The following is an 11,384-nucleotide window of genomic DNA, read 5'->3' on the forward strand; positions in this document are numbered from 1 at the left end:
AACCATAGTGTTCTATTAAAAAAAAAAGAAAGAAAAAAGGAAAAGCATAGCAAACTGTTTATTGACTATAAACCATAGGGCTATAAACACAATAAATCAATTTTACATTGATTTAAATAAAAAAAAATATATATTATTTACATTACAGTGGTGGCTGATGCTGAGTTAGCAATTGCTTCTTAAATTCATAAATCAATTTATATTATTATTATTTATTTTTTTAAGATATGCAAGTACTTTTTCATATTTTATGAATGTATTTTTTGTGGTGCCTGATAACAAGTTAACAATTTCCTTATTCATGAACTATTTTTTTTTCTCTTTACTTCTTCTACTACTTAATTTAATTTAATTTAATTTAATTTATTTTAATTTAATTTAATTTAATTTAATTTAATTTAATTTAATTTAATTTAATAATTTAATTTAATTTAATTTAATTTAATTTAATTTAATTTAATTTAATTTAATTTAATTTAATGTTTAATAGATTGTAAATCATCCAAGGAAAACTGTGGCTATGATTGGAAGATCATAATAAATCCAGATGGAATCTCTTCAAATATTTAGTAATCTTTCTGACATTTGTATTAATGTACAGTATTTGTATAGTTGTTTTTCAAGAGAGTGCTGAGTGGTACATTATTTAGTTGAATGTAATATTTTTATTATTATACTTCCATGTAAATGCTCTGCATCTGATACTATTAGTATGCCATGGTACTGTCTAAAAATGACACCATGTCTGGAACCCAGGACGAAGGAATCAAGTGCAATGTGCAAAAAAAAAGTCCCTGCTGGGCAGTGACTCAGTAAAACAGTTCAGTCCTTTTTGTTTCCCTGCTCTATTTCATCCTTTCTCTGATTGAGAAAACGGGAGGGGGAAGTCCAGTCTAATCCACTGAGCACATAGCAGCCTTTCATACCTGCACTGAGTAGCGGGAGGAGGAAAGAGATGAGAGAGAGAGAGAGAGAGAGAGAGAGAGAGAGAGGGTTGGGGGTGGGGGGGGCCGCAGGGCGTCGCGGGGTGGTGGGATGGCGGGGAGGGGCTGGGCGGGAGAGAGAGAGAGAGAGACGGAGGAGAGAGGGTATTTGTACGTTTGGATCATGGAGAAGAGGTTTCAGGCTCAAGCTGGGTCTGAGCAAAAGATCAGATGTAACCAGAGCACTTTAAACCTCTTTTAGAGGCCCCTGTGATTACCTCGACTGAGAGTTACTCCGTCTCTCTTAAACGAGACAATAAGATTCACAAGGACACAGGTGCTGCACAGAATGCTTGAAGGGAACGCGAGACACTCTACAGATGAGGAAATTTAAAGCATTAATGCATTTTTTCATGGTGGTTTGGAAAAGCCATCCAGGTGAGAGTCTCAAACAGCGTGGGAACAACGTACTCGCGCACACTTTCTAATAAATAATTACTCCTTCTATTTCTGCAGTATGTATACTGTCACCAAATCACAAGGCAATGAACCTCCACTTTTCAGTTTGACAAATGTATTTACAAAAATGTATTTACAATGCTCAAATTGTTATTACAGTTTTTCTCAGTCACTTTGGTGCATTTCTCAAATCAGAAATGAAATTCTCAGAACTACTTGTACAACCTCCACATCATCTAGTCATTTATACACATCATAAAAACAGTTTCTCATTCTTCTGAATAAGTTACATTGTTTTGTACATTTATGCAATGGATTATGCACATTTATCTGCGGTTTCCTATGCTATCAGTTGCTAATGTCATGTTGCTCAAAATGTATTATATAGTTTTCTGTGCAGTAGTCTTACCCCTCAAAACATCTAGTCTTTAGTTCATCATAGTTCATCAAGTCATTGAATGCAGAATGGTTCATCTAGCTGTCATAAACTGCCAAGCACATTTTTTTTTTACACATTATTATTAGACTTATTGTAAATTTGGCATGCATTGTGCATGTGAATCTTGACTAATGAAGAGAATGTAGATCAACCAATGATAAACCATTTCTCTGAAACAGCTCAAAGGTTCATCTCATGAATCTTCAGTTGGGAAGCATCTACTGTATAGACAGAGGACAACACAACACTTACAAAATCTGACAGTGGACTTATTTTTTATTTTCATCTTTGTGCCGCATATGTTTCTTTTTTTCCCCTTTCTATATCACAATGACATCGTAAAGGGTTTTGTTTATTTATTTTTTATTTTATTTTTATTAATTTTTTGGTCAGACCACTAGTAAAAGTATAACTGGGAATTATATCCAGTCTCTTTCAATCAATATCCCACATACAGTAATGTGTAAGTTTGTACTATTGTAATGGATATATACTGTAGCATACATAAGCAAATGGCATACTGTTCAATACAGTAACTGTCATCCAAAATGTTTGGCGTAAGTTTAACAGCAGAAACATCCCTCCAGACACACTGTTTATGACGGAAGTAATTTAGACTGTCTTATTCTTGTACACAATGACACAATGACTTGTCATTTCTTATGGCACTGACATGTTTCATTGACCACAGATATTTTGTTTTTGAGAGATGAACTAAGGATTTTGAGGCAAGAGACTGGCTTTTGCAGGTAATCCATGGTGTTACTGCTATTTGGCACATGTTGTTTTGAGAAAGGCACTTACTGTTTTTTCCATGTCACGGATGATTCGAGACAATGTACTGCGAAAAACTGTAAAACATATATAACTAAAACAAATTTCACAATAAATACAAAAATGGTAAACCATATTTATTGACAATGATGATTTTTGCTTGTGATCTGTATTTACAAATGCTCAAATTGTTATTAAAGATCATATCACAGTCAAATTTAGATCAAACAAACAACAGGCAGACAGAACAGACACGACAGACAGATAGATAGATAAAAGATAGATAGAATAGATAGATGATATAGACAGGACAAGAACACGATCTTTTAGATATGAATAGTTATTAACCAGGAAACTGAAATATCATACTGTGTAAAGAGTCATTAGTATGCGCAGTGTGTAGTAAGCAGTGTTCTATTCTGTCAGTCAGTGATAAAATGCAAATTACTTGGTATGTAAATGGCAAGGCCAGTGCATCTTCTGGGCTCGGGCCGGTCAGATGCCAATGCCCCACGTAACCATGAATTATTGGTGCCATCTCAGATTACCCACAATACAACCACAATGGCCAGTGAGGGAGCGCTGTGGTCTCCCTGGCCTGAGGAGGGGGGCCAACATTTGTCCATCTTGACGGTGGAGGAAGGAAAAGGAAATCCCTTGGGCTCCTCTCTCATCACAGGCCGTGTAGGTCAGTTTACAGCTCATCACTAAATTACGAATAAAAGCTTTTGTCAAACAAGCCTCTCTTTCTCTTTCAGACTGGTCAGGCATGAACTTGAGAGTACTAAATCATGAAAAAAATACTACAGTAAATACTGCATTTAACCACATCGAATGGAAATAATTTAACTGGAACTATTTCTAACAACTTAACAATTAACACCTGTGCATCTTATTTACTGGTAGTGCGTTCCATTTATTTTAGTGATGACCCTGCTGAAGAGATCAGCATAGATGCTCACTAGTTAGTCAGTAAAATGAACCATGCAAATATTCAAAATAAAAATTACAAATATCAAATTTGAAAAAAAAAAAAAAGTTTAAGTTTATAAGTTCTCTCTCTCTCTCTCTCTCTCTCTATATCCGATATATATATATATATGAAGAGTTCATTTGCAAAAACAGTTAACAAACCCGGTTTTAACAATGTTCTAAAATCATGTTTTTTTTTTTTTTTTTTTTTTTTTTTGTGCATTCTAATTAAGTCAGTAAACTGCAGTTGGGTTATAATGATTAGGTCTACTAACATAATAAAACACAATAAAACATGATAACAATTAAAACATGATTTTTGAAGATTTTTAGAAAATTATTTTATCTGTTTTTTGCAAATAACTCTTCAGACACACACACAATATACAGTATGTGTGTGTGTGTCATCACGCTTTACCTGGGTATTTTTTCTTGCTAGAAACTATTCAAATACTCATTTCAATGAAAACTCTAGATGGTTATAATTGGCTCAGAACTAAGCAAAAATGAATGGAAGAGGTATGTTTTACTTTAGATTATTTTTAGGTATGTCATCGTTGATTTTTTTTTTCAGTTCAGATGTCTCTGTCTCTGTACTGTGTTTGTCTTGGACGTGGGTGTGGAGATCTCAGGGAGGGTGGTGTGGATGGGACTGCTGGGGTCTGGACGGCACCTGAAGGTGTCTGTGAAAGCAGTAGGTAATAACACACTCTTACGGCACGAAGGATGAAGAGAGAGGGATCCTATGTTAGAGAGCCTCAACAGCCTTCTCTCAGCACCTCTGAACCTCCCTACAGCTCTCTGAGTATGCTGATGCCCTCGCTCTCAATGCCTTCCATAATGCTGCACAGATGTGAACACAGTTACAGTAGTTCTGGAAAAAAATGTCTATCCGCACTTGGTCTGATATTTTGTTATATATAATGCAATGGCATTTATTTGAAGGGTGGCTTTAAATTTGTGTCCAAATGCTTATATTGTTTTATAACAGTTCTAAATATCATTAAATGGATACTTTGGCAGTAAAAACAAATCAAAGATCATGAATATCATCTAACTGTAATATACACAGATAACATCCTGATGTTCTGTACAGACATTAACCAAAAAATGTAATATGTAATGTATTATTCTATAGATACTTTTCAAAAGGTTGGGGTCAATAAGATTTTTTAATGTTTTCAGGACAGTAAAAGAGTAATATTGTAAAAATATTATTTACAATTTTTCAAATATTTTGTTGTTCTATTTGTGATGTGCAGCTGTATTTTCAGCATCATTACTCCAGTCTTTCAGTGTCACATGATCAGAAATAATCAGGAAATCATTCTAATATGATGATTTGCTGCTCAAGGAGCATTTTTTTCTGATTATTATGGTTATAAAAACACACACACAGAGGCGCAATATTTTTGTGCTGCTGTAATATTTTGTGGAAACATTTGCAATTTATCAGGATTCCCCCTTGATAATATAGAAAAAGTTCAAAGAACAGAACTGTTATCTTGACTTCGAAAACTTGTATAAACTTATAAATGTCTTGACTGTCACTTTTGATACATTTAATGCATCCATGCTAAATAAAAGTATTAATTTTATACATAAAAAACAGAGTATGTATGTTATTTATTATTATTTTTTGATGATGAATGAGTTGAATGAAATGTGACTAGTGAATGAAAATGTTGCCATAAGTCTCCAGCACATACAATTCCTGGAAAATAATCCTTCCGAAGAATGAGTGTTGTGTTTCCCTGAGAAGGGTGGCACGATGACATGAAAGTGTGTCTACCTCAGCCCGATGCAGCTCAGGGGGTTAAAGTTGTGGCCGTAAAGTGGGAAGTATTGTCACAGCCTGTGAGGATAAGGTGATTTATGACAGAGAGTGTGAAGATAATAATCACAGCGCCACAGGCCAGAGAGAGAGAGGGATGGAGAGGAGGTGTGATGGAGAGATGTTCTGGCAGGGATTTCTCTCCACTGCGGACCTGAAGACTTGAGTGAAAGAACACAGAGAGCCAGAATTAATAGAGCCTTTAAATCAGCCTTTAATGAGGATTGAACAGTGAGTAAGCAGACATCCGCTGGACAGAGAGGAGTGCAGAGATTGATCTGTATCTATATTCACAAACTGAAACAGAGAATTTTTCATCTTCATTTCGTTTGAATTTCTAATGATTTTACATGAAAACACAAAATGAAGTTGTTTAGCAACATTATAGTTTGTTTTTTTACCCACAAAACAAGTTAAAAATAGAGGATGTCGAGCTGAAAAAAGGGCAAAGCACAAAAAGGGTTCATATTAGTTGCATGCAAGGGTTTCCAGTATTTAAATTATATTATACTTCCAGTCAGTCATATATCATTTGAAGACGTTTATGGTGTGTGTGTGTGTGTGTGTTTTTTTAGCTTGACACTCGTACTATATGCAGAAGAAAGTATGACACATAATGTCAAATTTTAATTTCTAAGTGAACTATTTCTTTAATGACAAAGATGAAAGCATTAGATCCCACTCAGTTCTCAGAACTTCCCTAATGATCTGGCAATTTGTGAACAAGCATTCTTCCAGTAACATTAATAGAACATGTGTTCAGTCTACATTTCAAAATGCTGGCACAAAAATATTCTCTACATCATTGATGGATGTTTCAGAGAACGTTTCAAAAGTAACAATCCCATAATGCTTGCTAAATATTAAAATGTAGTGTTCCCTTGAAGTTTGCATAAACCAAGAAAATTTTTTTGGATGCTCTGCAGTGAATGGGTTGCCGTCAGAAGGAGATTCTAAACAGCTGATGAACAAAACATTACAATAATCCACAAGTAATCCACAGCACTCCAGTCCAGCAGTTAACATCTGGAGATGTGAAAAGCTGATGTGTTTGTAAGAAATAAATCCATCATTAAGGGATTCTAACTTAAACTGGCAAAACTAACAGTGCATAATCTATAATTACTCGTACTTCTCCTTTGCTGAGATAATCCATCCACCTCACTGGTGTGACATATCAAGATGCTGATTTGACAGCATGATTATTGTACAGATGTGCCTTAGGCTGGCCACAATAAAAGGCCACTCTAAAATGTGCAATTTTATCACCCAGCACAATGCCACAGATGTCGCAACGTTTTGAGGTAATGTCCTGCAGTCTTGATATGCCACACTTGTGAGGTGGATGTGGATTATCTCGGCAAAGGAGAAGTGCTCCACTAACAGATTTAGACAGATTTGAGAGAAATAGGCCTTTTGTGTACATAGAAAAAGTCTTAGATCTTTGAGTTCAGCTCATGAAAAATGGGGGAAAAAACAAAAATGTTGCGTTTATAATTTTGTTCAGTGTTTCGGACTCTCTTTTTCACTTGTAAACATATTTCTCTCCTGATTCAGACTTTTTCATTGCAATTAGCAAAATTACAGACAGAGGACATGCTGTGGATCATGCAAATGTCTCCCACACACCAGCTACCACAGATGAAAGTTTAGGGATTACTTAAAAAACACAGATAAGCCTAAGTTTTCACTGTTAAATTAGTGCTGCACATTCACAAAACACTCCAGAAGTGATTTTCCTGTGAAAGTGAAAGTAGTGTGTGATGCATGACTGCGAGTGTTTACTGTAAAACAGCTTTGAGATGAGCATGGAGCGTTTTGGAGATCATGCAGGTGATGGAGCGACAGGAACAAAAGCAGACAACACCACAAACAACCCTCTAACAAACGAAATGCCTCATCATCTCAGTAGCATATTCATTTTTTTATTCTATTCTGAAAAATAGTTTAATAGCAGACTAGCTATTTCTGTCATGTAATTTAGCACTTCTCACCAAATCAGAAACTAAACATAAAGAGCCTCTGTTTACACGTTTTATTGGTATGTCTGGCTCTCATAAAAATGTAAAAACTGCATTCACTGAAAAAGGAAAAAAAAAAAAAACTGGGAAAAACTTTTTGTTAGTAATGTTAGTTCTCACCCCTAAAGACGTCTCAATCCGAAAAGTGCACTATAATAGGCCCCTATTCATTTTACCCATAATCCCCCTTTCCTATGGCAATCTTTTGGCATATGTTTACACAAGGCAGATATTTGTGTCTCCTCCCAGGGCTTTGGACACAAACGCAGGGCTGTGTAAGCAGCATGAGTGTAAACCCGCCGCAGAAGGGTGCTGAGGGCCGTCTGACTCGCATCCACTGACTCCCTCTGTCAACCCACACATGGCAGTGGATTAAGACGCTAAATATCCACCCAACCTACCCTGACATGTTGTGACAGTTCTGCTAAGTGTGTTTCAGGGTGGATTTAGGTACACTTGTTCCATTTGGAAAGAGAAAGAAAGCTGAAAGCGTGTCGCTGGTTAAAAAGGGCACTCTGGTCTTTTCTCTCGGTGGGCGACGAAGACGACATTCACCTTAATGGCTGAGAAGAGAGCTGGGAGTTTTAGGGGTGACGATGTTAAGAGTTTAGGGGTTTGTGAGAGCCCCGTCCTTGAGCAAACAAACAGAGAGGAATTTCTGCCATTTGTTGATGTGCAGCTTTGACGGACAGCTCGGCATCTCCGAGGAGCCTGTGAGCGAAGACAGCGAGAGGTCAGAACCGTGAACACCCATGCTGAGAGAGCTGACCTGTCACACACACACACACACTCCACACATACATGTGCGCGCACACACACACACATACACTCACAAACTCACTCACTCACTCACACGTGCACACATTCGCTTGCTCGCTCGCACGCTCACTCACATACACACTCAACTCATTTCTCTCTCTCACTCACTCACACACACACACTCTCTCTCTCACTCACACACACTCACTCACTCACACGTGCGCGCATACACACACACACACACTCACTCACAAACTCACTCACATGTGTGCACACATTCGCTCGCTCGCTCTCTCTCACTCACTACTCACACACACACTCACTCACTCTCTCTCTCACTCACACACACACACACACACTCACTCACATACACTCACTCACTCTCTCACTCACTCACTCACACACACACTCACTCTCTCTCTCTCTCTCTCTCTCTCTCTCTCTCTCTCTCTCTCTCTCTCTCTCCTCTCATCCACACAGACACACACATTCACTCTCACTCTCTCTCTCACACACACAGAGGCTTCCTATAATATACAGCCAGACACATTACTGTTTAAAAGGTTGGGATCTGTAAGAATTTTTTTTTTTTTTTTTTTTTTTTTTAAAGAAGTCTCTTATGCTCATCAAAGCTAAATTAATTTGATTAAAAAAAACACACACACACAAAAAAAAAACGGTAATACTGTAAAATATTATTACAGTTTTAAATAACTATATAATTGAATATATCTGAAAATGTAATTTATTCCTGTGATGCAAAGTATCATTACTCCAGTCTTCAGTGTCACATGATCCTTCAGAAATCATTCTAATATGCTGATTTGATTCTCAAGAAACATTTCAAGAAACATGCTGCCTTTGGGGCCGTTTTTGCATTCCATTGCTCTGCTTTTCCATTGTTTCTCTATGTAAACATGCCTTAGTCATGTTTGATCGTTGCACTCATGTCCTGCGTCTTCTGCAGCGTAAAAAGATGGCATTCAAGTTAAACTTTTAAATAACCTGGCTTTCTTTTTGTCATTCGACTGCCCAGAACGTGTCAAAAAACAACTGCAAATCCTTGTTTTTTTTTTTTTTTTTTTTTTTTTTTTTTACTTGACATGCCTTAAAAACGCAACCCTCAATTTGCAATATGCTGTAAAAAAAAAAAAAAAAAGACAGACAGACATGACACAATGGCAAAAAAACATGCAATGCATATGACAACAATTAAAAAAAAACGTGTATATGAAATGTGTTCAGTGTAACCTAAAAAGGGTGCGGCCTACAGAAATAGTAATATGGGAGGAAGCTTTCACACAACTGACACCATCTGAAAGAAACACAAGACAGAATATAATCCATCATTATTTTAATGAAGCAATTTGTATATCTTACCACACACACTTATAAATTATCCAGCGCAAGGCTTAATGCCAAATCAGGCTTCTCTATTTACAGAAATAAATGAGGCCAGGTGACATCAGACTCGCCCTCTCCAGTTCTGGCTTTTAGTGCAAGTCATCATTAGCTGGGCCCTTGAAAGTTGAACCCTGACCCCTCACTGTGTGTGAATGTGGAGATCAGAGCTGCTGTCTAAAGCACATTTGATCAGCATTTGCGCTTTCATTTCAATTTGAGACGCAACGTTTAAATTTAACATTAAAAAAATGTCAAAACTTGGGGATCATATCGGTAACATGACAGTTATACTGGTCATAGTATGAATATCTGTACATTTTAGAGAAACATACACCCACATATTTCTGTGTGTGTGTGTGTGTGTGTGTGGGTTGACAGAGCCAAGCTGTTGGTGGTAGTGTGTTGGGGTCAGGGTTCTTCAGTCAGCACCCCGTCCCTGAGTCGAGCACACAGTCCCCACCGGCTCCCATCAGCCCTTGGTACAAATAAACCTGGTAGCGCAGTGCTCCTCTGCACTCTGAGGCTCATTAATCAGAGCCGGGGCACATTAGACTTCAAACCACAATAAACCCCAGCAGCACTGTTCTTCCACCGCAGACACTCACTTCTGAGTCTATTCTCCCATTCAGATTTACACGACGGGGAAGCCATACACATAACGGCATTTAATTACAGATACAGTCTTTAGTAAATGTTAAAGGGACCGCTCATCCAATCATGCCATCATCTTGTTTTCAAACCTGTATGAATGACTTTTTCGGAGAATACAAAAAAAAAAAAAAAAAACGTTGGCTTACCAACATTCTTCAAAACATCTTCTTTAGTGTTCTACAGAAGACAGACACTCATACACATCAGGGTGAGTACATGATGAAAGAATTTGCACTTTGGGGTGAGCTGTCCCTTTAAGTATGTAACACGGCCGTTAAAATAACATCTCTAAAGCTGATTTCATATTCATTTTGCATATAACATGTATAACTACAGATCTTAAGCAAATTCAGAGACTGGGTGTTTTATAAGTTTCATTGGCACTGAATTTTAACTTCATTACACATTTTATTAAACCATTAAAGGCATAATTTGCCCAAAAATTTAAATTTGTTTCCTCAACTTCATGTTCTACCAAACCTGTATTTCTACTTTTGTGTAAAGGCTTGCATGGAAAAATGATTCTGGTGGCACTTTTCCATGCTACACTGAACGGGACTGAAATATTCAAGCTGCAAAAACATGACAAAATAAAATAACCATCGCAGAACCATAAAAGCAGCTCCTACGACTCGTGCACTGAATTCCAAGCTTTGATAGTTTTGAGCGAGAAACAGAGAGAACTTGAAGCTTTTATTCACTTATCGGTTATTGAGTTTGAACTTGAGATCCGGATCGGTTCAGTTTATCAACAAATCATTCAGACTGCATCGCGAAGAATTATTGGAAAGACAAAAGAATGATTTGTTCAAGAACTGGGCACCACATTAACGCAGCAAAGATGCAACATTCGCACAATTTCATTCTGTTCCTCACACAAACCAATCAAATGACTTGACAATGCAATCCGGAAGTACGGATCACTTTTATAATGCAGTCTCTATTGTAATAAAATGGTCAGAAGAGCAACCAACGCAAAAATGTTGCGTTATAAATGCACTTGCACTTACATATCAATATATTTCAAAATGCACATATGCTTTATCAGGTTTGAAAGTACACAGATGTCACAGATTGTCTGTCACAAAATGAATTGAAACCTTTGGGAATAGCTGCAGTTTAACTTCCCTCAAAGCCATTAGCCAAGC

Source organism: Cyprinus carpio, chromosome B5, assembly GCF_018340385.1.
Source record: "Cyprinus carpio isolate SPL01 chromosome B5, ASM1834038v1, whole genome shotgun sequence".
Classification (NCBI taxonomy): domain Eukaryota; kingdom Metazoa; phylum Chordata; class Actinopteri; order Cypriniformes; family Cyprinidae; genus Cyprinus; species Cyprinus carpio.